Source organism: Triticum dicoccoides, chromosome 4A, assembly GCF_002162155.2.
Source record: "Triticum dicoccoides isolate Atlit2015 ecotype Zavitan chromosome 4A, WEW_v2.0, whole genome shotgun sequence".
Lineage (NCBI taxonomy): Eukaryota > Viridiplantae > Streptophyta > Magnoliopsida > Poales > Poaceae > Triticum > Triticum dicoccoides.
The window spans coordinates 623,648,858-623,675,339 of NC_041386.1; the positions used below are offsets into that span (position 1 = coordinate 623,648,858).

The 26,482-nt window shown below is 43.7% G+C and overlaps 3 non-coding genes across 3 annotated transcripts; all 3 read left to right on the forward strand.

Moving 5' to 3' along the window:
• The first annotated feature begins 1,029 nt into the window (after positions 1-1,029).
• On the forward strand, positions 1,030-1,132 carry LOC119290126. Its single transcript, XR_005141727.1, has one exon. It is a non-coding gene; the product is annotated as a U6 spliceosomal RNA (small nuclear RNA).
• Positions 1,133-2,391: 1,259 nt separating this feature from the next.
• Positions 2,392-2,494, forward strand: LOC119290138. Its single transcript, XR_005141741.1, has one exon. It is a non-coding gene; the product is annotated as a U6 spliceosomal RNA (small nuclear RNA).
• A 1,057-nt stretch (positions 2,495-3,551) lies between these two features.
• On the forward strand, positions 3,552-3,654 carry LOC119290196. The gene has a single exon (XR_005141798.1). It is a non-coding gene; the product is annotated as a U6 spliceosomal RNA (small nuclear RNA).
• Positions 3,655-26,482: the final 22,828 nt, after the last annotated feature.

A 26,482-nucleotide genomic window follows, 5' to 3' on the forward strand; every position in this document is an offset into this window, starting at 1 on the left:
TTTCAGTCCTCCTACATGTAGTGCATTGTACAAAATATCTTCTGATATTTCGGTAAATCGGTCGATTTATCTCTTAACGTTGTCTCATCGATAAGATAAATCGGCCGATAAATCAGCCGATATGGCGATAAATCGGATGATATGCCGATAAACTAGCCGATTTACCCCTTATCATGAGTTAACCGATAAGTTCCCGATAAGCGATATCCCCAACATTGATGTAGTGTATTCCTTCAATTTTTTATTGTCTTTGTTTGTTACCCTTAACTTTGATTCGGTCATAACGCAAAAAAACATGTTTCACTCGGACAATTTGAATATATTACCACCTAACAAGCTCATCTAAGACTTGTGAGAAAACTCTCTCGGACACTAGTGCTAGATTCTAGTACACCCGAAAGAATCTCTTCTTCAAACCTTTCTAATTTTAGTGTACAATAACTAGTGGTCGATGAATTACTTAGGTCACAACTGCCGAAATCTCAATCTTCATGTAGAAAAGTATTTATGTTGCATACCATTTTATATATCTAGTCACATCAAAGACACGGTAGGCTAGCTTAGCATGAACCTTTTGGCACTATTTGTCTTTGCAATATGTACTTGTGGTAACAACTTGATCGTCTAATCTCCTTCTCGCACAAGTTTGCTTTTTGAAAAGGTTTCTCGATTTGCATAATCCACCTTTAATAAATTGTGAACAACCAAAAGGATTTATTGATCCTCCTTTCCTAAACGTGCATGTGCCCTCCCCCCACATGCGGGAAAAACTATAGTTTTCTTTTTAGTGTCCAGGCATCGTTCGTCATTCCCTAACGAAAAACATGAGTGACCGTTATGCTCTTCCATTAATTTGGGCCACATCAAGATAGATCCGGCTTGCAACTGGCGGCCCGCCGCACGCCCGATGGCGTCTAGGTTTGGCTGGACAGCGCCGTGGGTAAAACAAATGCTCGTTTGTTTAGTCCCACATCGGCCAGTCAGGGACAGTCGGACTGGGTTATAAGGCAGAGCGCGCCAGCTAGCACCGTCCCTTCGGGGACATCCGATAAAATTGGAACGATACAGAGAAGATTAGCATGGCCCCTGCGCAAGGATGACACGCACAAATCGAGAAATGGTCCAAATTTTTTTGAGGTTTTCCGCGAAAGTCCGTGGAGCCTTCTTTCTTGCACTTGTGTGTGCTGCTATTCTTACAGAAAGGCCCTTTAGTTTCCTTTCTCTATCGGAGAGGTCCGCAATACTTCCTTTTTAAATTTAGATCCACATGTTTTATCTTTTTTGTTATTGCAATACAACCTTTATGTAGTAACTTTTTAGCTTTTTAATCTATTATCACATGTTTCTGAATTAGTCTTCCGTTTCAGTCCTCCTACATGTTGTGCATTGTTCAAAATTTCTTCTAATATTCCGATAAATCAGTCGATTTATTGCTTACCATAGTTTGACCGATAAGATAAATCGGCCGATAAATCAGCCGATATGGTGATAAATCGGCCGATATGCCGATAAACTGGCTGATTTACCCCTTATCATGAGTTGGCCGATAAGTTCCCGATAAGCGATATCCCCAACATTGATGTAGTTTATTCCTTCAATTTTTTACTGTCTTTGTTCCTTACCGTTAACTGTGATTCGGTCATAACGCAAAAAAACATGTTTCACTTTGACAATTTCATTATGTTACCACCTAACAAGCTCATCTAAGACTTGTGAGAACACTCTCTCGAACGCTAGTGCTGGATTCCGGTACACCCGAAAGAATCTCTTCTTCAAATCTTTCTATCTTTCGTGTACAATAAATAGTGATCGATGAGTTACGTAGGTCACAACTGGTGAAATATCAATCTTCATGTAGAAAAGTATTTATGTTGCATACCTATTTATATATCTAGTCACACCAAAGACACGGTAAGCTAGCTCAGCATGAACCTTTTGGCACTATGGTGTTTGCAATATGTACTTGTGCAAACAACTTGATTGTCTAATCTCCTTCTCGCACAAGTTTACTTTTTAAAAAGGTTTCTCGATTTGCATAATCCACCTTTCATAAATTGTGAACAACCAAAAGGATTTGTTGATCCCTCCTTTCCTAAACGTGCATGTGCCCTGCCCCCACGTGCTGCAACTACTATCATATTCTTTTTAGTGTCCGAGCATCGTTTGTTATTCCCTAACGAAAAAACACGAGAGCCCGTTATGCTCTTCCATTAATTTGGGCCACATCAAGAGAGATCCGGCTTGCAATTGGCGGCCTGCCGCGCACCCGATGGAATATAGGTTTGGGTGGACATTGTCGTGGGCAAAACAAACGCTCGTTTTTTTAGTCCCACATCGGCCAGCCGGGGAAAGTCGGCCTGGTTTATAAGGCACATCGCGGTAGCTAGCATCGTCCCTTCGGGGACATCCGATAAAATTGGAATGATACAGAGAAGATTAGCATGGCCCCTGCGCAAGGATGACACGCACAACTCGAGAAATGGTCCAATTTTTTTTGAGATTTTCCGCGCAATTCCCTGGAGCCTTCTTTCTTGCATTTGCGTGTGCAGCTATTCATACAGAAAGGCCCTTTAGTTTCCGTTCTCTATCAGAGAGGTCCTCAATATTTCCTTTTTAAACTTAGATCCACACGCTTTCTCTTCTTTGTTAGAGCAGATATAACCTTTCTGTAGTAACTTTTTAGCTTTCTAATCTATTATCACATGTTTCTGGATTAGTCTTCTGTTTGAGTCCTCCTACATGTAGTGTATTCCTTCAATTTTTTATTGTCTTTGTTCCTTACTCTTAACTGTGATTCGGTCATAACGCAAAAAAACATGTTTCATTAGTCTAATTTGATTATATTACCACCTAACAAACTCATCTAAGACTTGTGAGAAAACTCTCTCGGGCACTAGTACTGGATTCTGGTACACCCGAAAGAATCTCTTCTTCAAACCTTTCTATCTTTAGTGTACAATAACTAGTGGTCGATGAATTACATAGGTCACAACTGGTGAAATCTCAATCTTCATGTAGAAAATTATATATGTTGCATACCATTTTATATATCTAGTCACACTAAATACATGGTAAGCTAGCTTAGCATGAACCTTTTGGCACTATGGTCTTTGCAATATTTACCTGTCGCAACAACTTGATCGTCTAATCTCCTTCACACACAAGTTTGCTTTTTAAAAAGGTTTGTCGATTTGCATAATCCACCTTTCATAAATTGTGAACAACCAAAAGGATTTGTTGATCCCTCCTTCCCTAAATGTGCATGTGCCCACCCCCCACGTGCGGCAACAACTATAGTATTCTTTTTAGTGTCCAAGCATCGTTCGTTGTTCCCTAACAAAAAAACACGAGGGCCTGTTATGCTCGTCCATTTATTTGGGCCACATCAAGAGAGATCTAGCTTGCAACTAGCGCCCCGCCGTGCGCCCGATGGTGTCTAGGTTTGGATGGACAGTGTTGTGGGAAAAACAAATGCTCGTTTGTTTTGTCCCACATCGGCTAGCCGAGGAGAGTCGGACTGGTTTATAAGGCAGAGCGCAGCAGCTAGCATCGTCCCTTGAGGGACATCCGATAAAAATTGGAACGATACAGAGAAGATTAGCATGGCCCCTGCGCAAGGATGACACGCACACACATCAGGAAATATACCCTAAAGGCAATAATGAAGTTGTTATTTATATTTCCTTATATCATGACAAATGTTTATTAATCATGCTAGAATTGTATTAACCGGAAACTTGATACATGTGTGAATACATAGACAAAACACAGTGTCCCTAGTAAGCCTCTACTAGACTAGCTCGTTAATCAAATATGGTTAATTTTCCTAACCGTAGACATGTGTTGTCATTTGATGAACGGGATCACATCATTAAGAGAATGATGTGATGGACAAGACCCATCTGTTAGCTTAGCATAATGATCGTCAAGTTTTATTTCTATTGCTTTCTTCATGACTTATACATATTACTTTGACTATGATATTATGCAACTCCTGAATACCGGAGGAATGCCTTGTGTGCTATCAAATGCCAGAACGTAACTAGGTGATTATAAAGATGCCCTACAGGTATCTCCGAAGGTGTTTGTTGAGTTGGCATAGATCGAGATTAGGATTTCTCACTCCGAGTATCGGAGAGGTATCTCTGAGCCCTCTCGGTAATGCACATCATGATAAGCCTTGCAAGCAATGTGACTAATGATTTAGTTGCTGGATGATGCATTACGGAACGAGTAAAGAGACTTGTCGGTAACGAGATTGAACTAGGTATGAAGATACCGACGATCGAAAATTGGGCAAGTAACGTACCGATGACAAAGGGAATGATGTATGTTGTCATTGTGGTTTGACCGATAAAGATCTTCGTAGAATATGTATGAACCAATATGAGCATCCAGGTTCCGCTATTGGTTATTGACCGGAGAGGTGTCTCGGTCATGTCTACATAGTCCTCGAACCCGTAGGGTCCGCGCGTTTAAGGTTCGATGACGATTTGTATTATACTAGTAAATATGCCCGTGCATTGCAACGGGAGAGACAAAACACATGTCCTTGCCGCAATATGCACAACACAACGGTCTTCTATGACAAAAACAATAGATCAATTAAAGTCAGGGTTATCCGGGATGCCATTTCAGAATATAAGATATTGTTCCAAGTAAGTTGATCCTTGTGAACAAAGCTAGGTTTAGATAATTTGTTCATTTTGAAAGTAAAAAATAAAATAAGGTTTGGTTAGGCCTCAGTCGACTAAGATTTGACTAACTCTCAATCAAGTGACATAACATATAACAAACAAAGAAAGAAAAAGGTAAATGAATCTTCATGCAAAATCTCGTCTCACGAGTATAGTGTCGACTAATACCTAACGAAATCTCAATCCACTAAGATTTAGCAACACTGAATAAAATAGGAAGAAATGGCAGTAACAAATCTAGAGTAATAACACGTAAGTAGAACTTGCTTGTTTGTATCAGGTGAGATTAGCACTTTCTTACTGATAGGAGGTCAGAGGAGGAGCTTAGCTAGGTGGAATCATGGCCTTCCATCACAAGAACATAAGATCACAAATAGTTGTAGAGGGCATGAGGTGATTTACTACCACCGTAACCAATGGAGAAATTATCCCGCATGCAGCTAGTCTACGGGAGGTGCTTATAAAGGTGGCATATGATCATATGAGTATGTTCATTTGTAAGGATGAAAAGATATACATGTTCATGCATGTAAAATTTATGGTTGTACCGTATTCCTTATAAAGACAGTGATATCTTATGTCATAGTAGTGGTGGGAGAAGATTGGGCAACATTTAGACCCTCACCTGAGCATCACCTGATCTCTGCTCTGAAGATGAAGTGCATGCACGACACCATTCTAATTATGTTAGACTGAGAGTGCTCAGCAAAACAGGCCAAAGCTAAATCATGCTAGCTAACTTAGTGCCAAACCCACTCCACCTGGATGCCAAAAAGCCACTCGAACATAGCAATGCAGAGCAGAGTGAAAGCGGTAGGTGGGCAGGAGCTAGATCAGATCGACCATTCACCCAACCCAACCGAGCCAGCCAACGAGCATCCAAATCCAATCCATTGCTGAAGTGCGCCTGCAGGAGCGAATCCGCGTGTCACCGGCGCCGTCAAGCGCCTCTTCTTCTACTGCCACGCCGTTGACCCGGCCGCTGCGCTCCCGCCCCTTGTTGCTTCCCTGTTGTACGTGCTACGCCACTTCTTCCCACTCGCCGACACCCAAAGCACCGCCGCCGCTCCTACTCCAATGGCCACGACACCCTGGCACTCGTCCTCGCCTTGTCCCAGGAGGACGACCCCTCATCTCCGCCGGTTTCCAGGACCGAAGTCTGATACTATGCTGCGACTTCTCATGCGAGGGGTTGCCCCGGCTAGGAAATGGCGGGGCTTTCATTCTCACTGTAGTGCATGCCTCCGTGTGTCCCTAGCCGTGGCGTTTGCATTTGCATCTCCGTCCACGAAGCCGCCTGAGACGATGCCTACACCACCCTCTTCTTCCAGACATGAACAGCTCCATACCGCCTCGGTGGCCTCGACGACAACCTCACCCTCACGTTGCGGCCCCGGTACTTGAGTGCTCGTTGTTGACCCACACTAACCCTTTCGGCAAGACGTTAGCCACTCTATCCGTACAGTGTAGTAGTATATATTAGTATAGCACTAAGCTAGCTAGCTTTTTCTTTTTGAGGACCAAGCAAGCTAGCTATTCCCTGTCCTACTCGGATACGAGGTGGTTTAGGCATTTAGCCACTGCATGCCGCCTCGACGCTAAGCTACTTATCTTTTTTTTGAACTAAGTACTAGTTATTCCCTGTCCAATCGAAAACGATTTGTTAATGTATTCCTTTGCTGGGCTCGGCCAATCGGCCGATCGACGTGCGGCCTGCGGCCTTGCTGCCTGGCTCAATCATTTTGTATTACGATTCTAGAAAATAACTAACGTGTTTTTTAGAACGCAGCATTGAGGACTTGACGGGAAAAAAATCTTCTTTTAAATCTCAACCGTTGATCTTTATAGTTAACATAAAATCAATGGATATAAAAGGGTGACATATGGAGAACTATGAAAGTCTCCGTCTTTTAATATTAGGTAAAGATGAGTTATATGATTTGGTGAACCGAATGTTGTTCGAAGCCCCGGATGAGATCACGGACATGACGTGGAGTTTTGAAATGGTCGAGAGGTAAAGATTGATATATTGGATGATATCATTCTGACACTGGAAGTGTTTCGGATTGTATCGGGTACTTATCGGAGTACTGAGGGGGTTACCGAAAACCCCCAGAGGAAGATATTGGCCATATGGGCCATAGGAGAGAGGCAAGCCAGCCCACAAGGGGTGGCATCCCCCCCTCATGGAAGGGGTCCGAATTGGACTAGGGGAGGGGGCGGCGCCCCCCTTTCCTTCTCCTCCTCTCTCTCTCCTTCCCCCTTCTTTCCCGTTTCGGTAAAAGGAAAGGGGGGGGGGGGCGAATCCTACTAGGAGACCAAGTAGGACTTCCCTACTTGGGGCGTGCCTAGGGCCTGCCTCCTCCCCTCTTCGTCCTTTATATACGGGGGTGGGGGCACCTATTACACACATCAATTGTTCCAAGCCGTGTGCGGCGCCCCCTCCACAGTTTACGCCTCCGGTCTTATTCACGTCGTGCTTAGGCGAAGCCCTGCGCGGATCACTTCACCATCATTGTCACCATGCCGTCGTGCTGATGGAACTCTCCATCGACACTTTGCTGGATCAAGAGTTCGAGGGACGTCATCGAGCTGAACGTGTGTAGAACTCGGAGGTGTCGTACGTTCGGTGCTTGATCTGTTGGATCGAGAAGGCGTTCGACTACATCAACCGCGTTAAGCTAACACTTCCGCTTTTGGTCTATGAGGGTATGTGGACACACTCCCCCCTCTCGTTGCTATGCATCTCCTAGATAGATCTTGCATGAGCGTAGGATTTTTTTTTGAAATTGCATACTATGTTCCCCAACAGTGGTATATATCAGAGCCAGGTCTATGAGTAGATGATATGCACAAGTAGAACACAAAGAGTTGTGGGCGGTGATCGTCATACTGCTTACCACCAATGTCTTATTTTGATTCGGCGATATTGTTGGATGAAGCGGCCCGGACCAACCTTACATGACCACGTTCATGAGAGCAGTTCCACCAACAAAGATGCAAGTATTTTTGCATAAAGGTGGCTGGTGGGTGTCTGTTTCTCCAACTTGATTTGAATCGAATTTGACTGTGGCCGGTTCTTGTTGAAGGTTAAATCAGCAGACTACTTGAAGCCCGTAGCAGCCACGTAAAACTTGCAACAACACAGTAGAGAACGTCTAACTTGTTTTTGTAGGGCATATTGTGATGTGATATGGTCAAGACATGATGTGATATACGTTATTGTATGAGATGATCATGTTTTGTAGAAGTTATCGGCAACTGGGAGGAGCCTTATGTTTGTCGCTTTATTGTATGAAATGCAAACGACATGTAATTGCTTTACTTTATCACTATGTGTTACCGATAGTTGTAGAAGCAATAGTTGGCGAGACGACCACGGCGCTACGATGGAGATCAAGGTGTCAAGCCGGTGACGATGGAGATCATAACAGTGCCTTGGAGATGGAGATCAAAGGCACAAGAGGATGATGGCCATACCATGTCACATATATTTATTGCATGTGATGTTTATCTTTTATGCATCTTATTTTGCTTAGTACGACGGTAGCATTATGTAAGGACCAAACCTCGAAGGATTTGAGTCTACGTGCTTACGGTGCTAGTCCCTGTATCGAACTCGCTAGCACACACAGTATAGATGAATACCAGAATAGCAAGTGCATCATTTAGTACAACGTATGATCCAGAATGTATAAAATAAAGCAATCTGCATAGCACTTGGCTAGCTTTATTCAATCAAACATCAGAAAGTAGCAGAAAATAATGATGAGTCCCATCAGAGCCAACTGGCGATGCTGAGTGCAGACTCGCGACCCTAATGGTACCTTACTATTTGTCTGAATATCCTGCAACATGAGAGGTTGCAACCATATAGGTCAATACTTTGAATGTATTGGCAAGTTACATAGGAATAATAATAAAGCAGACCTACATGTATATGCATAGTATAACAAAAGGAAGGCTTGAGGGTTTATTTTTGCAGAAAGATGATTTTGTCCTCATAACTACCTAATAATCATATTTTAATTTAGTTCTTTTATTGCTACAATTATATACACAAGGTTGAGTTGGCAAAATCAACTCCAACCTACCCTTTATTAATTTGCCCACAAATATTATTAAGTGTCACATCTGTCAAGATCATGTCACATATATTGATTGCATGTGATGTTTATCTTTTATGCATCTTATTTTGCTTAGTACGACGGTAGTATTATAAGATGACCCCTTACTAAAATTTCAAGGTATAAGTGTTCTCCCTGAGTATGCACCGTTGCGACAGTTTGTCGTGCCGAGACACCACGTGATGATCAGGTGTGATAAGCTCTATGTTCACATACAATGGGTGCAAGACAGTTTTGCACATGCGGAATACTCGGGTTAAACTTGACGAGCCTAGCATGTACAGACATGGCCTCGGAACACCGGAGACCGAAAGGTCGAATGTGAATCATATAGTAGATATGATCAACATAGAGATGTTCACCATTGAAAACTATTCCATCTCACGTGATGATCGGACATGATTTAGTTGATATGGATCACGTGATCTTTTAGATGACTCGAGGGATGTCTATCTAAGTGGGAGTTATTAAGTAATATGATTAATAGAACTTAAATTTATCATGAACTTAGTCATGATAGTTTTTGAATATCTATGTTGTAGATCAATGGCCCGTGCTATCGTTCCCTTGAATTTTAATGTGTTCCTACAGAAAGCTAAGTTGAAAGATGGTGGTATCAACTACACGGACTGGGTCCGTAACTTGAGGATTATCCTCATTGCTGCACATAAGAATTATGTCCTTGATGAACCGCTAGGTGAAAAGCCCCCCCCCCGCTGTAGATGCTTTGAACGTCTGGCAGACGCGATCTGATGACTACTCTATACATCAGCGTACGATACTCTACTACTTGGAATCGGGACTTCAAAGACATTTTGGACATCATGAACGGTATGAGATGTTCCAGGAGTTGAAGTTAATGTTTCAAGCAAATGCCTGAGTTGAGAGATATGAAGTCTCCAACAACTTCTATAGCTGCAAGATGGAGGAGAACAATTCTGTCAGTGAACACATACTCAGAATGTCTGGGTACCATAACCACTTGACTCGGCTAGGCGTTAATCTTCCAGATGATAGTGTTATTGACAGAGTTTTTCAATCACTGCCACCAAGCTACAAAGGCTTCATGATCAACCATAATATGCAAGGGATGGATAAGACAATTCCCGAGCTCTTCGCTATGCTCAAAGCTGCGGAGGTAGAAATCAAGTGTTGATGGTTAACAAGAACACTAGTTTCAAGAAAAAGGGCAAGGGAAAGAAGGGGAACTTCAAGAAGAATGGCAAGAAAGTTGTCACTCCCGGGAAGAAGCCCAAGTCTGGACCCTAGCCTGAAACTGAGTGCTTCTACTGCAAAGGGCCTGGTCACTGGAAGCGAAACTGCCCCAAAGTATTTGGTGGATAGGAAGGATGGCAAAGTGAACAAAGGTATATTTGATATACATGTTATTCATGTGTACCTTACTAATGCTCGTAGTAGCACTTGGGTATTTCATACTCGTTCTGTTGCTCATATTTGCAACTCAACGCACGGGCTATGGATTAAACAAAGATTGGCTAAGGACGAGGTGATCGTCGTCGGCATACTACGTCTACATCTACCTTTCAGGATTAGTTTTAGACCTGAATAATTGTTATTTGGTGCCAGCGTTGAGCATGAACATTATATCTGTATCTTGTTTGATGCGAGACGGTTATTGATTTAAATCAGAGAATAATGGTAGTTTTATTTATATGAGTAATATATTTTATGGTCACGCACCCTTGAAGAGTGGTCTATTTTTATTGAATCTCGATCATGGTGATATACATATTCATAATATTCATACCAAAAGATGCAAAGTTGATAATGATAGTGCAACATATTTGTGGCACTGCTGTTTAGGTCATATTGGTGTAAAGCGCATGAAGAAACTCCATGCGGATGGACTTTTGGAATCACTTGATTATGAATCATTTGATGCTTGCAAACCATGCCTCATGGGCAAGATGACTAAAACTCCATTCTTCGGAACAGTGGAGCGAGCCACTGACTTATTGGAAATAATACATACCGATATATGCGGTCCAATGAGTGTTGAGGCTCGTGGTGGGTACTGTTATTTTCTGACGTTTACAGATTATTTGAGCAGATATGGGTATATCTAGTTAATGAAACACAAGTCAGAAACATTTGAAAAGTTTAAAGAATTTCAGAGTGAAGTGGAAAATCATCATAACAATAAAATAAAATTTCTATGATCTGATCATGGAGGCGAATATTTGAGTTACGAGTTTGGCCTTCATTTAAAACAATGTGGATAGTTTCACAACTCACGCCACGTGGAACACCACAGCGTAATGGTGTGTCCGAACATCGTAACCGTACTTTATTGGATATGGTGCGACTATGATGTCTCTTACCGATTTACCGATTTAACGACTAGTGAGGAAGCTACTGATAATGATTATGAAACTTCAGATCAAGTTACTACCGAACCTCGTAGGTCAACCAGAGCATGATGACCCACAAGTAAAAGGGATCAATTGTAGCTCTTTTCGATAAGTAAGAGTGTCGAACCCAATGAGGAGCAGAAGGAAATGACAAGTAGTTTTCAGTAAGGTAATTTCTGCTAGTGCTAAAATTGTAAGTAGCGGAGTAGTTTAATAGCAAGATAATTTGTAACAAGAAAGTAACGAAAGTAGTAAAAAAAGTGCAGCAAGCTATCCCAATCCTTTTGAGGCAAAGGACAGGCCAAAACGGTCTCTTATGTTAAGCAAAGCGTTCTTGAGGGTACATAGGAATTTCATCTAGTCACTTTGATCATGTTGGTTCGATTTGTGTTCGCTATTTTGATAATTTGATATGTGGGCGGACCGGTGCTTAGGTGATGTTCTTACTTGAACAAACCTCCTACTCATGATTAACCCTCCCACAAGCATCCGCAAGTATGAGAAAAGTATTAAGAATAAATTCTAACCATAGCATTAAACTTTGGGATCAAATCGGTCCCTTATGGAATAGCACATAAACTGGGATTTAAGTTTCTGTCACTCTCATAACCCACCATTTAATTGCTACTCCACAATGCATTCCCTTAGGCCCAAATATAGTGAAGTTCACATGATTACTTGCAACATGATTTCTCCCGTGACCTCAAGAACAAAAGTAACTACTCACAAATGATAAACATGTTAATGATCAGAGGAATATTAAATAGCATATTGGATCTGAACATATAATCTCCCACCAAATAAAGTATATAGTAATCAACTACAAGATGTAATCAACACTACTAGTCACCCACAAGCACCAGTCTATAGTTCCGGTAACAAGATTGAACACAAGAGATGAACTAGGGTTTGAGATGAGATGGTGTTGTTGAAGATGTTGATGGAGATTTCCCTCCCCATGGTGGGAGAGTTGTTGGTGATGATGAGGACGATGATTTCCCCCTTCGGGAGGGAAGTTCATCTGGCGGAATCGCTCCGCCGGAGGGCAAAACTGCTCCTGCACAAGTTCCGCCTCGAGGCGGCGGCGCTTCGTCCAGAAAGTCCTCTCCTGATTTTTCTTTCTAGGTCAAATGGCCTATATACTAGAAGATGGGTACCGGAGGTGGGTCGAGGAGGCCACAACCCCCAGGGTGCGCCAGGGGGGCCTGGCATGCCCAGGTGGGTTATGCCCACCTGGTGGCCCCCCTCTGGTAGTTATTTGCTCGAGTAATTCTTATATATTCCATGAAAAATCTCCGTGAAGTTGCAGCTCATTTGGAGTTGTGCAGAATAGGTAGCGTGACGTAGCTTTTTCAGGTCGAGATTTCTAGCTGCCGGAATTCTCCCTCTTGGTGTGTACCTTCCAAATTATGAGAGAAAAGGCATTAGAATTACTCCAAAAAGCATTATTATGGATAAAAACATTATAAATAACAGTAAGAAAACATGATGCAAAATGTATGTATCAACTCCCCCAAGCTTAGACCTCGCTTGTCCTCAAGCGAAAACCAAAAACCGAAGAATATGTCCACATGCTTTGAGAGAGATGTGTGGATAAAAAAACATATGAACATCGAAGCATCATTTTGATTATTATAACAGCAACAAAATTAAACATAGGACTAGTATCATAGAACTTTTATCATATACTTCCGATGAATAAGTAATAGTTCATCACACAATCGAAGTATAAAGCAAAAACTCTATTAGAAACCAACAAACTATGTTCCCAGTCAACTTTGCAACTACAATTCATCATCTTTTCAGGAAGGGTCACGTATCTGAGCCTTTAGGCAAGTCCACATACTCAACTATCATATAATCTTCTATGATTGCTAACACTCACCTCGTACCCATGAGCAAAACGTTTCAACCGGACACAGAGAAAGATAGGGGCTTATAGTTTAGCCTCCCGACATATTCACCTCAAGGGTGATATCAACAATAATAACTCATGCTATCTATATTCAACTGGACATATGTGCCTAGATCTTTCCTCACCACATGATGCTTGCCAAAGGAGAAAATAAAAGGAATAGAAGGAAAACTTTGACTCTTTGCATAAAACTAAATACATAAAAGTAAAAGATAGGCCCTTCGCAGAGGGAAGCAGAGGTTGCCATGCACTTATTTGTTTGTATGCTCAATCCCTTAGTGCAAAAGAACGTCACGTTGTATTGCCCCTTAAGATGACAACCTTTATTATACAGCCTGTCGCTTTTATTCTTTATCATCCAAGTTCGTACAACGCTCAATTTTCTCTTACACTAAATGATCTCGCACTTTTAGAAGCAATTATTATTGCCCTTTTGCACCGATGACAACTTACTTGAGGGATCTTGCTCAATCCCTAGGTAGGTATGGTGGACACTTGAAAATAAGATTTGGGTTTAAGGGTTTTTGGATGCACAAGTAGTATCTCTACTTAGTGCGGAATTTTTGGCTAGCAAAGATAAGGGGCAAACATCACATGTTAAAGGATCTATGGCAATATGACTTCTATGTGAATATAAACAAACATGAACCAGTAAGTTGTCTTCCTTGTCCAACGTCAACAATTTTGGCACATAATATTTTGATGAGGGCTCACAATCACGAAAGATTTCTAGGATAGTATATTTATATGTGAATCTTCTCTCCCCTTATTAATTCTTTCATGAGTTGCATCATTGACTAGTGCTATGTTTGTCAACCTCTAATAAAATTTTCTACTTATACTTTTCCTTATGTGGTGCCATCACCTACCATAGGATTAGTATATAATCTTATTGATTATTTCCTTTCTCTTATTTCTTTCCTTTCTCTTTTTCTTTCTTTATTTCTTTTCTTTTATTTGCAACATGAGACTAAAGAAATCAAAAACTCAAACTAAACTTTATTATATAACTTGCACACGATTACAAGGATGGATCACTAAGCAAACTCTCAAAGAAGAAAGGATCGAACTAAACTTTTATTCATCTAAAGCAAAATATCAAACTAAAATAAGTAAAAGTAATAAGATAGTGGGATGATACGATACCGGGGCACCTCCCCCAAGCTTGGCGGAAGCCAAGGGGAGTGCCCATACCCGATACTCAGTTCTCCTTTGGTGGTGAAGATGATGATGGTGGTGAAGCAGAGATCTTGTCCTAGGATTTCCATGGTAGTGGTCCACCATCATAAGAGGAGGAGTGAGTCTCGCGGGTCCTGCAACTAGTAGACAAACTCATACCTTTGAACCTCGCCTCATATTCAAAGACTTGGTTTTGGAGGTCATAGATGTGGCTTTGGAGGAAGTTGACTTGCTCATTGAGGATGAAGATGGTGTCCTTCATGGGCTTGCCATCCACCTTGAGATCACGGGAAAGGTCCGCGATCATGAGGTGAATAGCATTGAGCCCACGCTCCACCATCCCCTTGCACCAGAAGACATCCTGCTCCATGGCTTCAAGCCTGGCCTCCATGATTCCCATGCCCTTGGGACCTTGCTCATCCTGGATGTACAGCACCCTCTCATGCATCTGGATGGTTTGAGGGTGCTGCACCACCTCCCATAGATAAGGGTTGATGACGTTCTTGAAGAACTTGTCCTTGGAGGTGCTTGAACAGGCCACGGTAGATGGGATCTGACAGAAAGCAGCAAGGGAAAAGAGAACAGAGGATTTCTTCGTGATACGGTGGTTAACAGGTTCGGGAAGTATACATAGATTTTTTATCTTGGAGACCAAGCATACAGGAGCAAAATGGAGTACGGAAGGTGTCCCAAGTAGGCACAACCACCTGGGGGCGCCAGGCAAGCCTGGCGTGCCCTGGTGTATTGTGCCCACCAGGGGACTCTTCCTGGAAGTTTCTTTATTCCCAAAATTCTTAAATATTCCAAAACTGATAAAAAATATTTTTGCGGATTTTTCGGAGTCCGTTTACTTACTGTATCATGTACCTCCTTATTTTCACGATTCTGGAGTGCTCCGGAAGGACTCTTTTATGTGCTCTACCGAAGTCAAAGTTTGGATAAATATTACTTTCAACATTAATGGGCATATCTGAGATATAATGCTTTATTCGTTGCCCATTAACAACCTTCGGGTTAGTACCTTTGGAATTATTTATTTTGATGGCTGTAGACCGGTAAACCCCCTCGATGACATATGGGGCCTTCCCATTTTGAGAGGAGTTTTCCTGCCAAGAATCTAAAATGAGAGTTGTACAAAAGAACATATTCTCCAACTTTAAACTCACGCTTTTGAATTCTTTTGTCATGCCATGTTTTAACTTTCTCTTTAAATAATTTTGCATTTTCATAAGCTTGGGTTCTCCATTCATCTAAGGAGCTAATATCAAATAACCTTTTTTCACCAGCAAGTTTGAAATCATAGTTGAGCTCTTTGACTACCCAAAATGGTTTATGTTCTAACTCAAGAGGCAAATGACAAGCTTTTCCATAAACCATTTTATATGGAGACATACCCATATGATTTTTATATGTTGTTCTATAAGCCCAAAGTGCATCATCTAATTTCTTAGACCAATTATTCCTGGACCTATTGATAGTCTTTTGCAAAATTAATTTATTTCTCTATTGCTAAGTTCAACTTGACCACTAGATTGAGGATGATAGTGTGACGCAAGGTTAACATCATACTTGGCAAGCATTTTACAGAAAGCACCATGAATAAAGTGTGAACCACCATCAGACATTAAATATCTAGGGACTCCAATTCTTGGGAAAATAACATCCTTAAGCATTTTAATAGAGGTGTTATGATCAACACTACTAGTTGGAATAGCTTCTACCCATTTAGTAACATAATCAACATCAACCAAAATATGTGTATACCCATTAGAGGAAGGAAAAGGCCCCATATAATCAAGCAAGCAGAGGCTTCCAAGGACAAAGAAAAGCTGACCAATGCCTTAGTAGCTATGGAGAAGCTGAAAGAAACCTTTAATAAAGAGTGTGCAGAATGGGAGACAGAAAAGGCCAGCTTAACAAAGAAGGCCGAGGATGCAGAGGCAGCTCTGAAGCCGGTGGTTGAAGAACTGACCGGCTTAAAGCGGCAGATTAATGCCATGACTTCTGTTGTGTTTGGTAAGTACTCTCTCATGAAGTTTGTCCAATTCATAATATCTTATCAATGACTGGTTTACTGATGTTTAGCCATGACAGGGACCCACATTGCTCATTTGGGCTCTGACATGCGGATGAAGCTTAAAGCGGCGTACACTTTCATAGAACAGCTGTTTTCTCGATCCCAGCGAGCCATTTGCACTGCAGCTTATAACAAGCCTCCGCCAACGCTGATAAAGGAAACTATTAAAAAGTTGGCCATGCTGCCTGCCCGGATTGACGAACTGAAGAGATCAGCCGCGAGGTCAGGTGCACTGACTGCGCTAATCCGGGCAAGGCGTGGATTCCGGATCTTGAACCGGCAGATATCATCAAAGGCTATCCTGGTGTGAAAGAAGACGGGTCAGACTTCAATAATGACGATCCTCGAAGGTTGACAAAGGAGATGTGGCCGATAGCAAGCAAATTGGCGGATGACGCAGATCTATCTCATTTTCAACCGGTTTATGATGTTGAGGGAAAAAGACAGCCCGCGCTGATTCATAATGTTGAAGATCTTGTGCCGCCAATCCGTAAGCATACTTACGCTCCTGACCTTGACCCTTCCAACCTTATTCATGAAGAGGCCGTTTTCCAAGCCTTAACCGGAATCGATTGGTCAACGGCTGATTTCCAACGACTGGGTAGGGATGAAGAGAATGTGACCACTCAAGATGACCCTCAATCGTCAAGCCGTCCAGATGAGGAATCCTAAACCGGTGGTCAGTTTAGCAGTTGCAGTCTGCCACTCCTGTTAAAACAATTCTGCAACTTGGGCTGTTTTGAAGCACCTTGTAATAGGATAGTGTAAACACTTGATCGGTCATGCCATCGAGCATGTTTATTTTGCTTGTTACTGAAAACTTGCCATGCCTTTGGCAGTTATGATATGCATAGTTCATTATGGCTTTTGTTCCTACATATAAAAGCTTGAAAGTGTCCTAGTGGTTTACCACTGGATGTGTCACAATGCCCAAAAAAATATATACCTAACTTGGATGGATAACCAAGATTGTAATAACCAGATATGAAATAGATGATACCTGCGACATACCTTGTTGGCTGACCAACTGTTTGTATAGTAAGGGTGAAAAACACCAACCTAGAGTGTTGATGACTCCTTGCCCTCTTGTCGGTTCATATAAAAACCATATCGGGCTATAGTAGCCACCGATTTATTCGTATAATGCTGGTGACATCTAGTCAAAACCAGACCGGGGCAACTTACTGCCGTTTTAAAATTGATCATGTATTGACAACTGAACATTGAAAGCCATGCCGGGTTGTAATAAACCCCGGTTTATCAGAAAATATTCATAAATCCCTGATCAAAAGATTTTAAAACAGCAAATACCAAAGAAATATGCAAGGCTTTTCATGGGCTGCCAGGCCGCTGAGTTAAACCATTTTGCAAAGCCTTTTAAGATGGACCTCAATCTTTAACCAATCACTGTTTTAACTCTAACAAGTTCAGGGTCTATGAGATTGACTTGTCAAACGTTCGATGGGTCATACCAGGTTTACCTGGACGGAGTGGCTTGCTTAAAGAGGCAAGATAACCCGGGGTTTTAGGTCAATACACCTGGCTTCCAAGCCTGGCTTGATAGCCTGCTACAAGGGTGCAAGCTCGTTGTTCTTTGAGAAGCAAGGAGCCCCCAGTAGTATTTGAGCAATGCTCAGTGGTGACCTATGTTTGAGTTGTGCTTTATGCAACAGACTCTCTTTGGTTCCACATAATTTCCTTTTGGCTTTTAAGCCTATCAAAAGGTGTAGCTATGGTGTAAATACAACCAAGCCCCCTAGTGATTTCCCTTTTTGGTTTTAAACCGATCAAGAGGTGTAGCTATGGTTCGGATACGACCAAGCCCCCTAGTGATTTCCTTCATATCTGTGTGGCTTGATAGGCCGGGTTAATAGAACTCCGCTTTGTAAGTAGAAGCCCCCATTTAAAAAGAACAGAGACCCCGCTTTAACTGAGGCTCCGATTTATTATATAGTATATACATTGTCATAAATATGTACATAAGAAGAGCCTGTGGCTCAAGTGTAGTAAGGCCGAAGAAGAGCTATATTCCATGGCCGTCGGGTCTCCTCCTCCGATTTGCGTGAGTCTTTGTGCTCTCGAACATCGATGAGGTAGTATGACCCATTGTGCAGATTTTTGCTGACCACAAAGGGTCCTTCCCAAGGTGGGGATAACTTGTGCATATCAGTCTGATCCTGGATGAGCCGGAGCACCAGATCGCCTTCTTGAAAAGTTCTTGTCTTAACCCGGCGGCTGTGGTAACGTCGGAGATCTTGTTGATAAATCGCCGAACGTGCTGCTGCTAAATCACGCTCCTCATCTAACAGGTCCAGTGAGTCCTGGCGTGCTTTCTCATTCTTAGCTTCAACGTAAGCCGCCACACAGGGTGAGTCATGACGGATTTCACTAGGGAGAACCGCCTCTGCTCCGTAAACCATGAAGAAAGGCGTGTAACCCATAGACCTATTTGGTGTGGTGTTCATACTCCATAAAAAGGAAGTAACTCCTCCACCCAACAGCCCGGCGTCCGCTTTAGAGGAACCATAAGACGGGGTTTGATATTTCTCAAAATTTCTTGATTTGCCCTCTTTGCTTGACCATTAGACTGGGGGTGAGCCATTGATGCTACATCAAGCCAGATGTGCTCACGTTGACAAAATTCCTCCATATCTCCTTTGGACAGATTAGTACCATTATCAGTGATAATGCTATGTGCAAAACCAAACCGGAAGATCACCTTTTTAATGAATTGAACCACCATGGCTGCATCAGACTTACTGACTGGCTCTGCCTCTACCCACTTGGTAAACTTGTCAACCGCCACTAACAGGTGGGTCTTTTTGTCCTTGGATCTCTTAAAGGGTCCAACCATATCGAGCCCCCAAGTTGCAAACGGCCAAGTATTTGGAATCATTCTCAACTCCTGAGTCGGAACATGAGCACGGCATGCAAATTTCTGACAGCCGTCACACCTTTTGACTAAATCCTCAGCATCAGCATGAGCCGTCAACCAATAGAAGCCATGACGAAAAGCCTTAGCCACCAAGGATTTTGAACCGGCGTGGTGACCACAATCTCCTTCTTGGATTTCTCGCAAAATCTCACAGCCCTCTTGAGGAGACACACAACGTTGAATCGCTCTGGTGACGCTATAATGATGTAACTCCCCATTGATAATGGTCATCGACTTGGATCGCTGGATTATCTGCCGGGCCAAGGTTTCATCCTCTGGTAACTCGCCCCGGTTCATGTAAGCCAAGTATGGGACTGTCCAATCCGATATAACATGCAAAGCTGCCACCAACTGGGCCTCCAGGTCAGGAATAGCCAACTCCTCCTCTGTTGGTATTTTGACCGATGGATTATGCAGTACGTCAAGGAAGACATTAGGTGGCACTGGTTTACGCTGAGAGCCTAGATGACTTAAAGCGTCCGCCACTTCATTCTTTCGCCGGTCTATATGGTAAACTTGATAGCCCTTGAAATGACTAGCCACTATGTCCACCTCTCGTCGATATGCAGCCATGAGTGGGTCCTTAGAATCCCAAGTGCCAGATACCTGTTGAGCTACCAGGTCCGAGTCATCGAAGCACTTAACCCGGCTTAAGTTCATCTGCTTAGCCATCCGAAGACCGTGGAGTAAGGCCTCATACTCAGCTACATTGTTAGTGCAAGGGAACATTAAGCAAAGAACATAACAAAACTTGTCACCTCGTGGGGAAGTTAATATGACTCCAGCCCCCAAGCCCTCCAATTGCCTGGACCCATCAAAATGAATAGTCCAATAGGTGTTGTGTGGCTTTTCCTCTGGCGCCTGCAACTCGGTCCAATCATTGATGAAGTCCATGAGTGCTTGAGATTTGATCGCTGTGCAAGGTGTATATGTGAGTCCGTGAGGTCCAAGCTCAATAGCCCACTTAGCAATCCGGCCAGTTGCTTCTCTGTTTTGAATGATATATCGCAGAGGGGCTGAACTGGCCACTGTGATAGGATGACCCTGAAAATAATGCTTGAGCTTCTAGCTTGCCATAAACACCCCATACACCAGCTTCTGCCAATGCGGATACCTCTTCTTTGATTCGATAAGCACCTCACTGATATAATAAACCGGTCGTTGAACCGGATACTCCCTTCCAGTCTCCTTGCGCTCCACAACAATAGCCACACTAACAACCCGAGCATTAGCAGCCACATATAACAGTAAAGGCTCTTTATCGACCGAAGTCGCAAGGACAAGCGGTTTAGCTAACTGCCTCTTCAAATCATCAAATGCTTTATCAGCCGCATCTCTCCAGACAAAGTCATTCATTTTCTTTAGCATCTGACATAAAGGGATAGCCTTCTCCCCAAGACGACTGATAAACCGGCTCAAAGCTGCAATCGGGCCCGCCAGACGCTAAACGTCGTTGATACATGCCGGTTTAGCCAGAGAGGTGATAGTTGTAATCTTCTCCGGGTTAGCCTCAATGCCCCTGTTAGACACCAGAAAACCCAGGAGCTTGCCTGCCGGAACACCAAAGACACATTTGTCCGGATTAAGCATCATCTTATAAACCCGCAGGTTGTCAAAAGTTTCTCTCAAGTCATCTATCAATGTTTCCTCCTTCCTGGACTTTACCACAATATCATCCACATATGCATGAACATCGCGCCCAATCTGCTTATGAAGACAATTCTGGACGCAGCGCTGATAAGTCGCCTGGGAACTCTTGATCCCAAGGCATAGAGACATAGCATAAGGCTCCAAAGGGAGTTATAAAAGCTATCTACTCCTGGTCCTTAACTGCCATTTTGATCTGATGATAGCCAGAATAAGCATCCAGAAAACACAAACGGTCACAACCTGCCGTAGCATCAATAATCTGATCAATACGAGGGAGGGCAAAGGGATCTGCTGGGCACACCTTGTTCAAATCTGTGTAGTCCACACACATACGCCAAATGTCGTTTTTCTTAAGAACCAGCACCGGATTAGCCAACCACTCCGGGTGAAAGACCTCCACGATAAACCCTGCGGCCAACAGCCGACCTACCTCCTCACCAATAGCCTTACGCCTTTCTTCGTTGAAGCGGCATAGAAACTGCCTGGTCGGTTTAAACTTAGGATCAATATTAAGTGTGTGCTCAGCGAGTTACCTCGGTACACCTGGCATGTCAGAAGGCTTCCATGCAAAGATGTCCTGGTTCTCACGGATGAACTCGATGAGCGTGCTTTCCTATTTGGGATCCAGGTTAGCGCTGATGCTGAACTGCTTGGATGAATCGCCAGGAACAAAATTAACCATCTTAGTGTCTGTAGCCGATTTAAACTTCAACGCCGGATCATGCTCCGTAGTTGGTTTTTTCGAAGAAGTCATGTCTGCCGGATCAACCTTGTCCTTATAAAACGTCAACTCCTCTGTGACACAAACCGACTCAGCATAAGCCACATCACCCTCTTCACATTCCAAAGCAATTTTCCTGCTCCCATGTACTGTGATGGTCCCTTTATGACCCGGCATCTTAAGCTGCAGATAAACATAACATGGTCTCCATGAACTTGGCATAAGCCGGTCGTCCAAACAGGGCGTGATACGGACTCTTGATTTTCACCACCTCAAACGTCAAAGTTTCTGACATCTCCAAAAGCCACCACTAGGGCTATCTTGCCCACTGGATATGTTGACTTACCAGGCACCACACCATGAAAAACGGTGTTCGACGGTTTAAGATTCTTATCTGTCAATCCCATAAGGCGAAAGGTATCATAGTAAAGGATGTTGATACTACTTCCACCATCCATAAGCACCTTGGTGAACTTGTACCCCCCAACTTGAGGTGCCACCACTAAGGCTAGATGGCCCGGATTATCAACCTGGGGTGGGTGATCCTCTTGACTCCATAAAATTGGTTGCTCAGACCAGCGCAAATACTGAGGCACTGCTGGTTCAACAGAGTTCACAACCCTCTTGTGAAGCTTCTGATCTCGCTTGCACAAGCTGGTGGTGAAGACATGATACTGCCCACTATTCAACTGCTTCGGATTGCCCTGATAACCTGACTGTTGATGTTGATTCCCCTGATGGTTATGACCTCCCTAATTGCCCTGGCTCCCTTGATTGCCATGTTCAGTTTGATTGCCGTGAAATCCTGAACCAGAGCTGCTGCCTCCATAACCCAGCCCATGAAAACCACCTCCTGAACCGCCAGGCGGGCCATTGTCATATTGAAACATATTGGAGTTCTTGAACCCTCGCATGATGTAACAATCCTTCCAAAGATGTGAAGCTGGCCTCTCCTTCGATCCATGCTTCGGACAAGGTTGATTTAACAGGCGCTCAAGATTGGGGCCGCACCCTCCGCCTCTCTGGGGCTATTTGCCCTTACGACGCTGACTGTTATCCTGAGCATTGGTGTTAGCCACAAAGTCCAAACTGTTGTCTGCCTTGCACTTACCATTATTTCCATGACATGCGGGATTGTGCTGCTGCCCCTTACCATTGTCGTTCTTTTTCCCCTTCCCCGGTTTGTCCTCCTCAGACTCAGGGTCCTTGGTACTATCTGAATCGGCATATTTCTCCAAAGCAGCCATAAGGGTTGAAATGTCATTGCAGTGACGTTTGAGCCTCCCTAGCTTCAATTTTAATGGCATAAACGGGCAATTGCCCTCCAATGCCAAAACTGCTGTATCCACGTTGATGCGGTCCGACAAATGCAGAATAGCTGAGACTCTCTTTACCCAATGGGTTGTAGACTCTCCATCCTCTTGAACACAGACGGCCAGGTTCACAATCGACATAGGCTGTTTACAAGTATCTTTAAAATTCTGGATAAACCGGTGCTTCAACTCAGCCCATGATCTGAGTAGGCGGACGAGCCGCATGCTGTGCTGCTAACTCGGCTTCTCGACACGCCCATCCATGATCCACCACATCATGCACATTAGCACCACCACCCGTCGGGTTATGCGCTCACGGCGAATTACGGTGACGTGCACTGCTTGACATGGTCGGTTCATCCTCAACATGCCTGTTGTAACTCCGACTCGGATGGGGGGTGGAATGAATCCTCTCGCGACTATGCAAATAAGCTTGCTGCTGGTTTAAAGTTGTTTGAAGGACCTCTCTGGCCCGTCGTGCCACAATCGCCACTAGTGACTCGCCGTCAGTTGGGAGGGCTGGCAATCTTGAAGTGGCGGCCACAATGTTATCCAACGGGTTTGAGTAATGCCCCGGGGGCGTCGGGACGTATTGTGGCACAATGTTGTTTTGGCAAGGTGGGTTCATCGCACGTGGCTGAACCAGCGCTCCTGTTACCGGTGCCGCAGTCCGGTTCCCCACCGGCTGGTTACTGGTTCTGGAACCTGGCGTGTTGAAGAGATTTCTTGGCTCATAACCCGGCGGGAGGTGCGACCAGTATCTCCTCCTCATGACCTCATCTGAGGCACTCTGGTCCAGCCTAGGCCGGTAGGCCTGAGCTTCCAACTCGGCCCATTCTGTAGCCATCCTGGCGTTTTCTGCTACCAGGTCCACTTTAGCCTGAGTTATCTGATCTTTCACCTTTGCAATCTCCGCATTGTGCTGATCTCGGATTGCGGCGTCCACTTCTGCTGCCATTAATGTTGCCAAAGTGTCGAACAAATCAGACAAAACCTCAGCGGGAGACGGCGCAGAGCCCCCTGCTCCTGCTGGCGTTGTTGTTGCTGAACCAGAGAGCATTACCGCGGCGGTAGAAGAGTGTTGTGCTGCTTGTGTACCGGCCATGAAGACCGCGACCCGGCTTGGCAGATTGAGGGGGTCCGGAATACTGTTGCCATCGGAACCCCCACTAATCCGGCTGTCCTGCAGGTGATACAGCGACTCGGTCTCTCCGGTTGAAGACTCGTCATCAGAACAGACAACGGTTTCCCCATCAGATGCCGGTCTATCCTCATATTCTGCTCCATGGATGACACCTACAAAAACATGCCTTGGTACAGGCTGAACCGGGGCAGGGCTTGCATGCTGAGCCGTCTCGATGATGTCGGTGGAGGTGTCCAGCTCAGGGCCCGGTTCGCCGATCTTGCCGATGAAGATGTGAATTCCGCCAAAGGGGACCCGGTACCCGTTGTCGGTGTCAAAACCGGCGGATCTCGGGTAGGGGGTCCTGAACTGTGCATCTAGGCCGGATGGTAATAGGAGGAAAGGAACACGATGTTTTACCCAGGTTCGGGCCATCTTGATGGAGGTAAAACCCTACGTCCTGCTTGATTAATATTAATGATATGGGTAGTACAAGAGTAGATCTACCACGAGATCAAGGAGGCTAAACCCTAAAAGCTAGCCTATGGTATGATTGTTGTATATTGTCTATCGACTAGCCTGGCCCTAGTTTATATAATGCACCAGAGGCCTAGGTTAACAAGAGTCCTAGCCGAATATGCCGGTGGGGAGAAGTCCTTGTCTTGATCGCCAAGTCTTGTGGAATCTTCCTTGTATGCGGCAGCTGTCCGAACTGGCCCATGAGTATACGGCCACGGGGGTCCTCGGCCCAATCTATCAGATCGGGAGATGACGTGTTGAGTACCCCCTAGTCCAGGACACCGTCAGTAGCCCCCTGAACCGGTCTTCAAGTTAGGGACGCTCCTCGATTCTTCCAAACTGTTCTTCATCTTCGGTCGTCTGTCTTGAAAACTGGTTCAACAAATCTTCTCATCTTCGATCTTGAGGATCGCCGAAATGCATTCGATGAGTTTATACGCGGGGTATCCGAGGAGCCCCTTTAAGTTTCCGGCCTTTATCAATGCCTTATTATTTTTATGCCACACCTCGGGTTTGAAGTTGTTCCCAGGAGGCAGTGTCCTCTTGCGTCCGAGGTCTAACGCCGGACTGTATTCGAGGTATCTTTTGCAACTCGACGCACGGGCTATGGATTAAACAAAGATTGGCTAAGGACGAGGTGATCGCCATCGGCATACTACGTCTACATCTACCTTTAGGATTAGTTTTAGACCTGAATAATTGTTATTTGGTGCCAGCGTTGAGCATGAACATTATATCTGTATCTTGTTTGATGCGAGACTGTTATTGATTTAAATCAGAGAATAATGGTAGTTCTATTTATATGAGTAATATATTTTATGGTCACGCACCCTTGAAGAGTGGTCTATTTTTATTGAATCTCGATCGTGGTGATATACATATTCATAATATTCATACCAAAAGATGTAAAGTTGATGATGATAGTGCAACATATTTGTGGCACTGCTGTTTAGGTCATATTGCTGTAAAGCGCATGAAGAAACTCCATGCGGATGGACTTTTGGAATCACTTGATTATGAATCATTTGATGCTTGCAAACCATGCCTCATGGGCAAGATGACTAAAACTCCATTCTTCGGAACAGTGGAGCGAGCCACTGACTTATTGGAAATAATACATACCGATATATGCGGTCCAATGAGTGTTGAGGCTCGCGGTGGGTACTGTTATTTTTTGACGTTTACAGATTATTTGAGCAGATATGGGTATATCTAGTTAATGAAACACAAGTCAGAAACATTTGAAAAGTTTAAAGAATTTCAGAGTGAAGTGGAAAATCATCGTAACAATAAAATAAAATTTCTATGATCTGATCATGGAGGCGAATATTTGAGTTACGAGTTTGGCCTTCATTTAAAACAATGTGGATAGTTTCACAACTCACGCCACCTGGAACACCACAGCGTAATGGTGTGTCCGAACGTCGTAACCGTACTTTATTGGATATGGTGCGACTATGATGTCTCTTACCGATTTACCGATTTACCGACTAGTGAGGAAGCTACTGATAATGATCATGAAACTTCAGATCAAGTTACTACCGAACCTCGTAGGTCAACCAGAGCATGATGACCCACAAGTATAAGGGATCAATTGTAGCTCTTTTCGATAAGTAAGAGTGTCGAACCCAGTGAGGAGCAGAAGGAAATGACAAGTAGTTTTCAGAAGGAAATGACAAGTAGCGGAGTGGTTTAATAGCAAGATAATTTGTAACAAGAAAGTAACGAAAGTAGTAACAAAAGTGCAGCAAGCTATCCCAATCCTTTTGAGGCAAAGGACAGGCCAAAACGGTCTCTTATGTTAAGCAAAGCGTTCTTGAGGGTACATAGGAATTTCATCTAGTCACTTTGATC